Below are 10,279 nucleotides of genomic sequence, written 5' to 3'. Positions count from 1 at the left end.
ATGACTATGGCTTTAAGTCTAAGGGGGTAGATTCGGTGAGGTGAGCCTTAAGTTCAGAATAGCCAAATTTCTTACCATGCTCTACAAAGTCCCAGTTCCTTACCATCTGGCTCCTGTCCACCTTTCCTTCCCCGTATCCTGCCACACTGTGCTTGAATCATGAAGGGTCAGCCATGCTCTGCTCAGACTCACTGAGCTTCCGTAGTCTCGTGGTCTTTGCTCTCGCTTTCCCTCTCTCTGGAATGTTCTTCTCCCTCTGGGATGTTCTCCTGTATTTTCCTATGGTTTACTCTCTCTTACCCTTTATGTCTCTGTTCAAATACTATTTCCCAAAGGGCCCTTCCTTGACTATCTGATCGGAAGCATTACACTGTCATGCCACACTGTAGCCCTCCTTCTCTTCATAGCACTTTTGGTTTGTGATTCTCACTCACCTCCTTCTCTGGATGTCAGCTCCTTGATGAGGATCTCATCTGTCGTAGTCATAACTGAATCACATTGCCTAGCTCATTTCCTGGCACAGAGAAGACCCTTCATGCCTGTTTGTTAAATGACTGAGTGATGGTGGTCCTGCCACACTTGGAAATAATCCATGGACATTCCTGTTCTGGCTAGCCAACCCCCAAGCATCCTTTGCATTTGTGGGGGAACCCAAAAAAGGGGAGGAGCAGGACTGATAAAGAGCTTTACGTACTGTTAGGGTTGAATTGCCCCCTCCCCCCAAAAGGTATGTTGAAGTCCCTACCCCTGGTACCTGTGAACGTGACCTTACTTGGAAATAAGGTCTTTGTGGATGTAGTTAGTTAAGTACTATGAGATTATGCTGGATAGGATGGGTCCCTGTCCAGCGGAAGAGGTCTTTACAGGAAGGCTATGTGAAGACACAAACACTAGGCCATGTAAAGAAGGAGGCGGAGACTGGCATGATGCATCTACAAGCTGAGGAACCGCCAGTGTTTGCTGGCAACCCCTAGAAACTGGAAGAAGCAAGGAAGAATCCTCTCCTAGAGCCTTGGAGGAAGCGTAACCCTGCCAACACCAACACCTTGATTTCAGACTTCTGGTCTCCAGGAGTGTGAGAGACCATTGCTGTTGATTAAATGCCCCCAGTTTGTGGTGATCTGTTAAGGCACTCTAGGAAGTTGATGTCATGGTATCTGTCCTTTGCGTCTGTGGTCCCCTGCCTACTCCTGATCGATCTCTGTGGCATTCCCTGTCACTTGGGCACATGGCAAGCACCTTTTCGGTGCTCCAATGACAGAGCCAGAGAGGAGTCTTTTCCTCTCCCAGCTGTGTGAGCCCACCTTCTAATTTCCAGGTTTCCCTCCCTAATCCTCTGGAGACTTCTTTAAATGGAACCTTCCAGATTTTCCAAAACAGAGAGTCTATTGATATGGTCTATAAAGATCGGCCTCCTGCAGTGGCAGAGCAGGTCGGAAATAGATAGTGGACTTGGGGGTCCACCAGAAAATCTCTCTTTCCTGATGGATTGATTGATCTGACAAATATTTGCTGAGCACCTGCTCTGTGTCAGGCACTGAGCTAAGAACCACGAAAAGAGAGTGACAAGACAAAGCCCCTTCTCTCCTGGGGCTTCTCATCCAGTGGGGGAGACAGAATATGATGAACTAAAGTAAACCACGGAGATCATGGCAGATAGACGTAGTCGCTTAAGGCATATAATGAATAATAATAAAAATACAGTAATCACTAGAGACAGGACAACAAAGAGGCAAAGTGACATGATTCTAATTCTTTTTATTGTGGCAAAATATACATGGCATAAGCGTTATCATTGTAACCATTAAAATACATTTGTATATATATATAATATATATAAATATATATATAAAAAATACATAAATGTATATATTTAGAGAGAGAGCATGGGGGAGGGGCAGAGGGAGAGGGAGGGAGAGAATCTCAAGCAGTCTCCGTGCCCAGCGCTGAGCCCAATGTAGGGCTCCATCTCACGACTGTGAGATCATGACCTGAGCTGAAATCAAGAGCTGGACGCTCCACCGACTGAGCCACCCAGGGTCCCCCCCTTTGAGACCATTTTTAAGTGCATGGTTTAGTGGCATTAAGTCCATTCACACTGTTGTGCGGCCATCACCGCCATCCATGTCCAGAACGCTCTCATTTTACAAACTGGAACTCTGTCCCCATTAAATACTAGCTCCCATTCCTTCCTGCCTCCCCCTCCCCCCCTCCAAACCCGGAAGTAGGCAAAATATCCCCACCTGGAAAGCAACCCAGCCTTATCATGGTCATGAGGGATAGGATTAGGATTCTATGTTTTCTGCATTACAGAAAGTTTTCCACAACGAGCACGCATTACCGTGATCATTAAAGAACAGTCTTTAAAGTTTCTGCTCTCCGTTCCTCCTCTCTCTCTTTCCTTCGGTGCTGCTGCCTTTCCTGTGTTCCCAGCTTTTCCCACTTCTGCTACTGCAGTCTAACTTCTCACAGCCTGCTTCTTTATATCTCATGTTTCTTGAGTGGTGATGGCCAATTGTATTAATTTGTTTTTCATGGAGACGCAGTGGACACATACGCTGGTCCCCGCATTCCTGCGGCCCTGCTTCCCACGGTTTCGCTTACGCTCAGTCAGCTGAGCCCTGGAAGCAGATGGCCCTCCTTGTGACATATTGTCAGAAGTGCCCAAGGCTGTGTCACGCGCCCGCGTCATTTCGCCTCACTTCACGTCATCACGTATGAGTTTTATCATCTGGCATCATCACAAGAGGAAGGGCGGATACAGTATACTGAGATGTCTTGAGGGCGGGGCAGAGAGAGCAAGCGTATTCACACAAACATCATTGCAGCACATTGTTACAATTGTTTCATTTTATGTTAGTTCTTGTTAATCTGTTTTTTTTTAATGTTTATTTATTTATTTATTTATTTCAACGTTTTTTTATTTATTTTTTGGGACAGAGAGAGACAGAGCATGAACGGGGGAGGGGCAGAGAGAGAGGGAGACACAGAATCGGAAACAGGCTCCAGGCTGGGGGAGGGGCAGAGAGAGAGGGAGACACAGAATCGGAAACAGGCTCCAGGCTCTGAGCCATCAGCCCAGAGCCCGACGCGGGGCTCGAACTCACAGACCGCGAGATCGTGACCTGGCTGAAGTCGGACGCCTAACCGACTGCGCCACCCAGGCGCCCCAATGTTTATTTATTTTTGAGAGAGATGGAGACAAAATGCGAGTGGCTTAGGGGCAGAGGGAGAGGAAGACACAGAATCGGAAGCAGGCTCCAGGCTCCGAGCTGTCGGCACAGAGCCCGATGCGGGGCTCGAACTCACAAGCTGTGAGATCATGACCTGAGCCGAAGTCGGTCGCTCAACCAACGGAGCCACCCAGGCACCCCGCTTGTTAATCTCTTAATGGGCCTGACCTACAAATTAAACTTTATCATGGGTGTGTACGTATAGGAAAAAAACATAGTGTATATAAGGTTGGGTGCTATTTGGGATTCAGGCACTGGGAGTCTTGGAATGCCCAGGCAAACAAATCAATTTGATACACGTATATTGCAATATGCTTGCATTCGCCAACGCCTCTATCATGTCACATACTTACCATTTCGTTTGTGTGTGTGTGTGTGTGTGTGTCTGGTAGGAACAATTAGGGTCTAGACTCTCAGCAAGTTCAAAGTTGATAATACAGTATTGATGTCTAAGATCATTCTGCTGTGCCTTCCATCCCCAGGACTTATTGATCCGTGCCTATATAGTTTGCTAGGGCTTTCCCCAAATGGCTTTCTCGCAGGAAGTCTCAGCAGGAAGTAGATGCATCCTCAAACTGGGCGGTGTGGTGACAGTTTGGTGATCGTGTGGTGGGGAGTGGGTAAGGAAACCACAAGGAGGGTGCAGTAGCCTGGAGCCAGTGATGCCTGTGCAGAAGCAGAGTGAGGAGGGAGCATTTAGTGCCAGGGCCTGGAGAGGGCCACCTCCCCAGGAGTGGAGGGCTGCAGTCCAGGGGCACAGCCATCTGCAGTGTGCGTATGGGGAAAGGTACCCTGGCCTCATGCTTCTCTATCGGTCTCACCTCCTGTAAGGTCTCCCTTTGCCTAAACCCAACCAGAAGCCAGAGAGCAAGGGAGCCTGTTGGTGTGATCCATGACGGTCAATGTCCTAGGACACAGAACAAGGGGAGGGTAGAGAGTGTCTCAGGAGGTCATACGGAAGTTCTCCGGGGCCGTTTGCCAATCAGGCGGAGCTCTGAGGACAGGGCCGTGCTTTCCTGCCCAGTGCAATGCTGGGCACCAAGCAGATGTTCATATATGTTGAATAAATATTCATGAGCCAGAAGGAGACTCGATTAAAAAAAAAAAAAAGGTTTTTTAACATTTATTTATTTTTGAGAGACTGAGAGAGACAGAGCATGAGCAGGGGACGGGCAGAGAGAGAAGGAGACACAGAATCCAAAGCAGGCTCCAGGCTCCGAGCTGTCGGCACAGAGCCCGACGCGGGGCTCGAACCTACGCACCGTGAGATCATGACCCGAGCCGAAGTCGGACGCTTCACCGACTGAGCCACTCGGGCACCCTGAGACTCAGTTTTTTTTTTTTTTTTAATTTAATTTTTTATTTTTTTAAATTTACATCCAAATTAGTTAGCATACAGTGCAACAATGATTTCAGGAGTAGATTCCTGAGCGCCCCTTCCCCATTTAGCCCATCCCCCCCCAACCCCTCCAGTAACCCTCAGTTTGTTCTCCATACTCATGAAAGACTCAATTTTTGCATTGTAAATGACACATAACATCCCCTGCAGCCATTTTCCCAGCTTTACTGAGATATAATTGACACGTAACTTTGTGTAAGTGTAACGTGTACAACGTGCTCATTTGATACATGTATACATTGCAAAAATGATCATCGGCATAGCCCTTGTAACCACTGCAAGGTCACAGTTCAGTGGTATTGCGTTCATTCACCATGCGGTGCAACCACCACCGCTATCTACCTCCAGAACATTCCCATCTCCCCAAAAAGAAAACGGTGCACACCTTAGCTGTCACTTTCCATCACCCCTCTGCCCAGCCGCAGGCAACCACTAATCTGTTTTCCGTCTTTCTGGATTTACTTATTCTGAAGATCTCATCCCAACATTAAATGCAGACTTAATTGGGAGGGGGGAAGAAAACTCATTCCCTCCTGTCTTTCTTCTTCTTTCCCCCACTGTAATTCTGCTCGGGGTTTGCATATCAGGCCACTCTGGTGGTAACAAGGGTGGGTTTCGGAGAAGGAGGACCTGACCTTCCTCTCCCTTTTCCTTGGCTCCCCCCGGGGCCCTGGGAATGATGGGGAAGCTGCTAGCTGATAATGAGACCCCCTCTTCCTTAATGACTCTGGGGGCTGCGGGGATGCCGCAGGCCAGCTCTGCCCTAATTAATTAATAGGGAGCGCTTCCCACAGAGGAATTAGCCTCAATTCCTCCATCTCAGGCTCTTCTTGGCTCATCCCCTGCACAGGCCCCACCCGACAGCCGAGCAGTCATCTGGGACAGCCTGGGGATGCTCCACCGGCTGGCCTGCCCTCCTCACCCTATAGAACCAGAGCTGGAGCCGGTGGTCAGAGTGGACCTGGGGTGAGCTCACCCTCTGACCCCGCCACGTCTTAACAATGTGGGCTGTGACTTAACCTCGTTGAGCCCCTTTTACATCTATAAAAGGGAGCCAGTAGCCTTTCCCTTGTTGAGAAAACAAGAGTCATCTCAGGGCCAGGGTGAGGACTGTGAGAGACACTTGTTGGGGGTGTGAAATCTACAGGAGTGCCCAAACACTCTGTGGTTAAGAGAACTGGTGTTGGGATGTTATTATTGGAAGATCATTGGAATATTAGCTTTGAGAGGTGACGGATATGTTTATGGCCTTAACGGTGGTGATGGCTTCAGGGCTGTATACTTATTCCCAAGCTCATCGAGTTGTATACATTAAACACATTCAGCTTTTTACGTGTCAAGTGTATCTCAATAAAATCGTTTTAAAAAAAGAAACGAAGAGGGCAATGAGGTAGATAGTGACTCTGTGTTTACCTAAATTTCAACGCAGCAAAATATATCAGGTTTCTTTTTTTCTTTGTGTGTTATTCTTTGGGCAGTAGTTAAGTTATCTTTATCCATTCAGAGGTAGTAAAGATAGTCTCCTATAAAAAGGATAAATAATATTCCAATGTCGGCAATTCACCCCCATCTCTCCCCCCACCAAAATTAGTGCAAAAATCCATAATGAGCAAATGTAAAAAAAGACAGCATGTGTAAGAGTGTTGAGCCAAGCCATATGGGGGCCCGAGAAGGAGTAAAAATCAGGAATTCTGATCCTGTCTCTATTTGGAAAGTTGATATTTCGCTCATGGTGCATTTTGCATTCACTTGGGTTTTTAAAAATGTTGTGTTGAAACGTTATTTATCTTAAATACTGGGGTTTTGGTACCACTATTCTTTCTATTGAGGTGGAACAGCATAAACTTCGTTTATATATAAACATAGGGGGCGCCTGGGTGGTTCAGTCGTTTAAGTATCTGACTTCGGCTCAGGTCATGATCTCACGGTCTATGAGTTCAAGCCCCGTGTCGGGCTCTGTGCTGACAGCTCAGAGTCTGGAGCCTGCTTCGGATTCTGTGTCTCCCTCTCTCTTTACCCCTCCCCTGCTCATGCTCTGTTTCTCTCTGTCTCAAAAATAAATAAAAACATTAAACAAATTAAACAAAAATTCATGCAACATACAATTCAGCATTTCAAAGAGTACGATTCAGTGGCCCTTTGCACATTCACAATGTTGTGCGGCCATTATCTTTATCCTATCCGGTTCCAGGACATTTTCATCCCCCCAAAGGACATCGGCGCCCATCAGCGGCCACTCCCCACTCCCCCCCAGCCCTGTGTTGGCCTAGCCTGTGCTCTCACGGTTCGAAAGCAATGGTGAGTAAAACAGCCACTAGCACCTTCGCAGGAATCAAGCTGGCGACCCCACGCTGTGCAGAGACCTCATATTCTTCACCACCACAGTCACGGCTCAAAAACCAAAAGCCAGTTTTCCTGTAGTGTGTCCTCGATGAAGCAATAAAAATTGTGTGTTTCATTCGGCCTCAACTCTAGAGTTCAGTTTTTTCTTGATTTTAATGGAGTGTTTTTTTTTTTTAAATATTTTTTTTTCAACGTTTATTTATTTTTGGGACAGAGAGTAGACAGAGCATGAACGGGGGAGGGGCAGAGAGAGAGGGAGACACAGATTCGGAAACAGGCTCCAGGCTCTGAGCCATCAGCCCAGAGCCCGACGCGGGGCTCGAACTCCGGGACCTCGAGATCGTGACCTGGCTGAGGTCGGATGCTTAACCGACTGCGCCACCCAGGCGCCCAGTGTTTTGGTTTTTTTTTAAAAGACTTTTGTCTTAAAGAACCGTTTTAGATTCACAGCGACGTAGGGCAGAAGGTACAGAGGTTGGTTTCTCAGATGCCCCGCCCCCCCCCCCCCCCCCCCCCCCCCCTGCGCAGCCTTGACCACCATCAACCTCCCGACCAGAGCGGATCACTCGCTACAACTGATGGGCCTGCACAGACACAGCGTCCTCACCCAGAGTCCACAGTTCGCATCAAGGATCACCCTTGGTGTTGTGCGTTCTGTGGGTTTGGACAAATGTAGAATGACATGTATTCATCCTCACAGTCTCAGATGGAGTAATTTCACTCCTCTGTGCTCCCCTTACTCTTCCCTCCCCTTCCCCAACCCCTGCCACACACAAGGATCCTTTCCCTGGCTCTCTGGTTTTGCCTTTTCCCAGCACATCATACAGTTGGGATCATACAACATGTAGCCTTTTCAGATGGGCTTCTCTCAGTAATACGCTTTTAAGTTTCCTCTGTGCCTTTTCATGCCTCGAGAGCTCATTTCTTTATTTTTTATTTATTATTATCATTATTTTTAAGAATATTTTTATTTCTTTTTGAGACAGAGAGAGAGAGCACGAAGTGGGGGAGGGACAGAGAGAGAGAGAGGGAGACACAGAATCTGAAGCAGGTTCCAGGCTCCGAGCTGCCAGCACAGGGCTTGAACTCACGAACCTCGAGATCTTGACCGGAGCCGCTGGTTACAACATTTTTTACAACCAATCATCAACCAACCAATACTTCACTCTGTTTTATGTGTGTTTCTATTTAAAGACACCTTATGGGGGCACCTGGGTGGCTCAGCCGGTTAAGCTTCTGAACTCTCGATTTTGGCTCAGGTCGTGATCTCAAGGTTTGTGAGTTGGAGCCCCGTGTTGGCCTCTGTGCTGACAGCGTGGAGCCTGCTTGGGATTCTCTCTGTCTCCCTCTCTACCGCGCTGTCTCATGCTCTCTCTCTCTCTCTCTCTCAAAAATAAATAAACTTAAAAAAAAAAGACACCTTATGTAATATAAATTGTTGATTCACTAACATTGAATTCACAACCAACAGCCCTGCAACTCCTGTCTGAGTAAAACTCATCGAGCACGCGTATTTTCTCAGTGAGGCACAACACAGACTTCTCTTGCTAACCAACCTTGGACGGCGCCCAGCCTCATGCCCGAGGCCATTTTAAACAGTCAAATCAACAAAAAGCACCCAAAGTGAAAAACATGGCACTAACCAGACCGTGAGAGGGATGTCTTTTACAGCGGAACATCTCAAATGAGTAGGCAGAGCATAGCCTTGTTCAGCATCAGCGGGGAACACGCACCCCAGCCAGCCCAACCTTTGCGTCGCTCTGACTACGTTTGCCAAGGGCCGCAAAAGTGCCACACGTATTGATTTGGGGGTTACACATAAGTTTGGGTGAGTGAGCTCATCAATATGGAATCCTCACATAATAAGGATCAACTGTATGAGAATCCCACTTTCTTTTTTTTTTAAATTTTTAATGTTTATTTATTTTTGAGAGTGGGGGGAGAGAGAGAGAGAGAGAGAGAGAGAGAGAGAGAGAGAATCTGAAGCAGGCTCCAGGCTCTGAGCTGTCAACACAGAGCCTGAAACGGGGCTTGAACTCACGGACCGGGAGATCATGACCTGAGCCGAAGTCGGACGCTTAACCCACTGAGCCACCCAGGTGCCCCAAAGCTTTCTCTGGCTTGACTTCGAATTCAAAAAAGATTGATACGTATCATCTACATGGATGAAAGCTTGCAGAGTCTCCCATGATCTTTTTCATCAACAGACACAATTTCTTAGAATAGTTTTACGTCTACAGAAAAACTGAAGAGATGTTACAGGGAGTTGCCACACTCCCCCCAATAACTTCCCCTCTCTTCCATAAGTACAATACGCTTGTTTCAATTAAGCAGCCAATACTGACACATCATTGCTAAAGTCCATACTCGGTTGAGATCACCTCAGTTTTTTCCCTAATGTCCTTTTTCTGCTCTGGGACCCCTTGTGGGATCTCCCATTATATTAGGCTACTCTTTGCTGTGATAGTTTTTCAGACTTCTCTTGTGTTTGATGGCTTGCCAGTTTAGACGAGTACTAGCCCAGTGTATCCTAGGAACCTCTCTATGGGAATTTGATTTCTTAAAATCACGATTATTCTGGGGTTTTGGGTTTTGGAGGGGCCACTCCAATTGTTAGAAAGCGTAGGGGCACCTGGGTGGCTCAGTCGGTTAAGTGTCTGACCTCCGCTCAGGTCATGAACTCCTGGTTGGTGGGTTCGAGGTCATGAACTCCTGGTTGGTGGGTTCGAGCCCCGCGTCGGGCTTTGTGCTGTCGGCTCAGAGCCTGGAGCCTGCTTCCAATTCTGTGTCTCCCTCTCTCTCTGCTCCTCCCTTGCTTGCTTTCTGTCTCTCTCTCAAAAATAAATATTTTAAAGAAGTGTAAAGGGGTTCTGAGACCTAATCATTTCATTTTACTTATTTACTTATTATTTTGTGTACAACAGCAAGGAGGGGTCTGTCTTCTTCCTCGCTCAATCTCCAGCTTCTAGCGCAGCTTAGCTCACAGGGGACACGCACTAAATATTTGTGGAGTGAATGACTCCAAGAGCCAGGAGCTCTAGGCTCGGGCTCAGAGAGGGACGCACAACCAGGGTGCACAGCCGGTGTGGGAAAAGAGGGAGTGGGGAGGTTTCGGTGGGGGGCAGGGGGGTGACAGGTGTTTGTGTGGTCCAGGAGAACCCGACATCTAGGGCAGGGTCTGGACCTTAGCCACACGTTGAGATCACTCGGGGAGCATTAAAATACGCTGATGCCGGAGTCTCACGCCCGAGGACACTGATGTGATTGGTCTAGGGTGCCACTTGGGGATTCTAAGGTACAGTTA

The sequence above is a fragment of the Leopardus geoffroyi genome, chromosome A2 (assembly GCF_018350155.1).
Source record: "Leopardus geoffroyi isolate Oge1 chromosome A2, O.geoffroyi_Oge1_pat1.0, whole genome shotgun sequence".
Taxonomy (NCBI): Eukaryota; Metazoa; Chordata; class Mammalia; order Carnivora; family Felidae; genus Leopardus; species Leopardus geoffroyi.
This window is presented reverse-complemented; position numbering follows the sequence as displayed.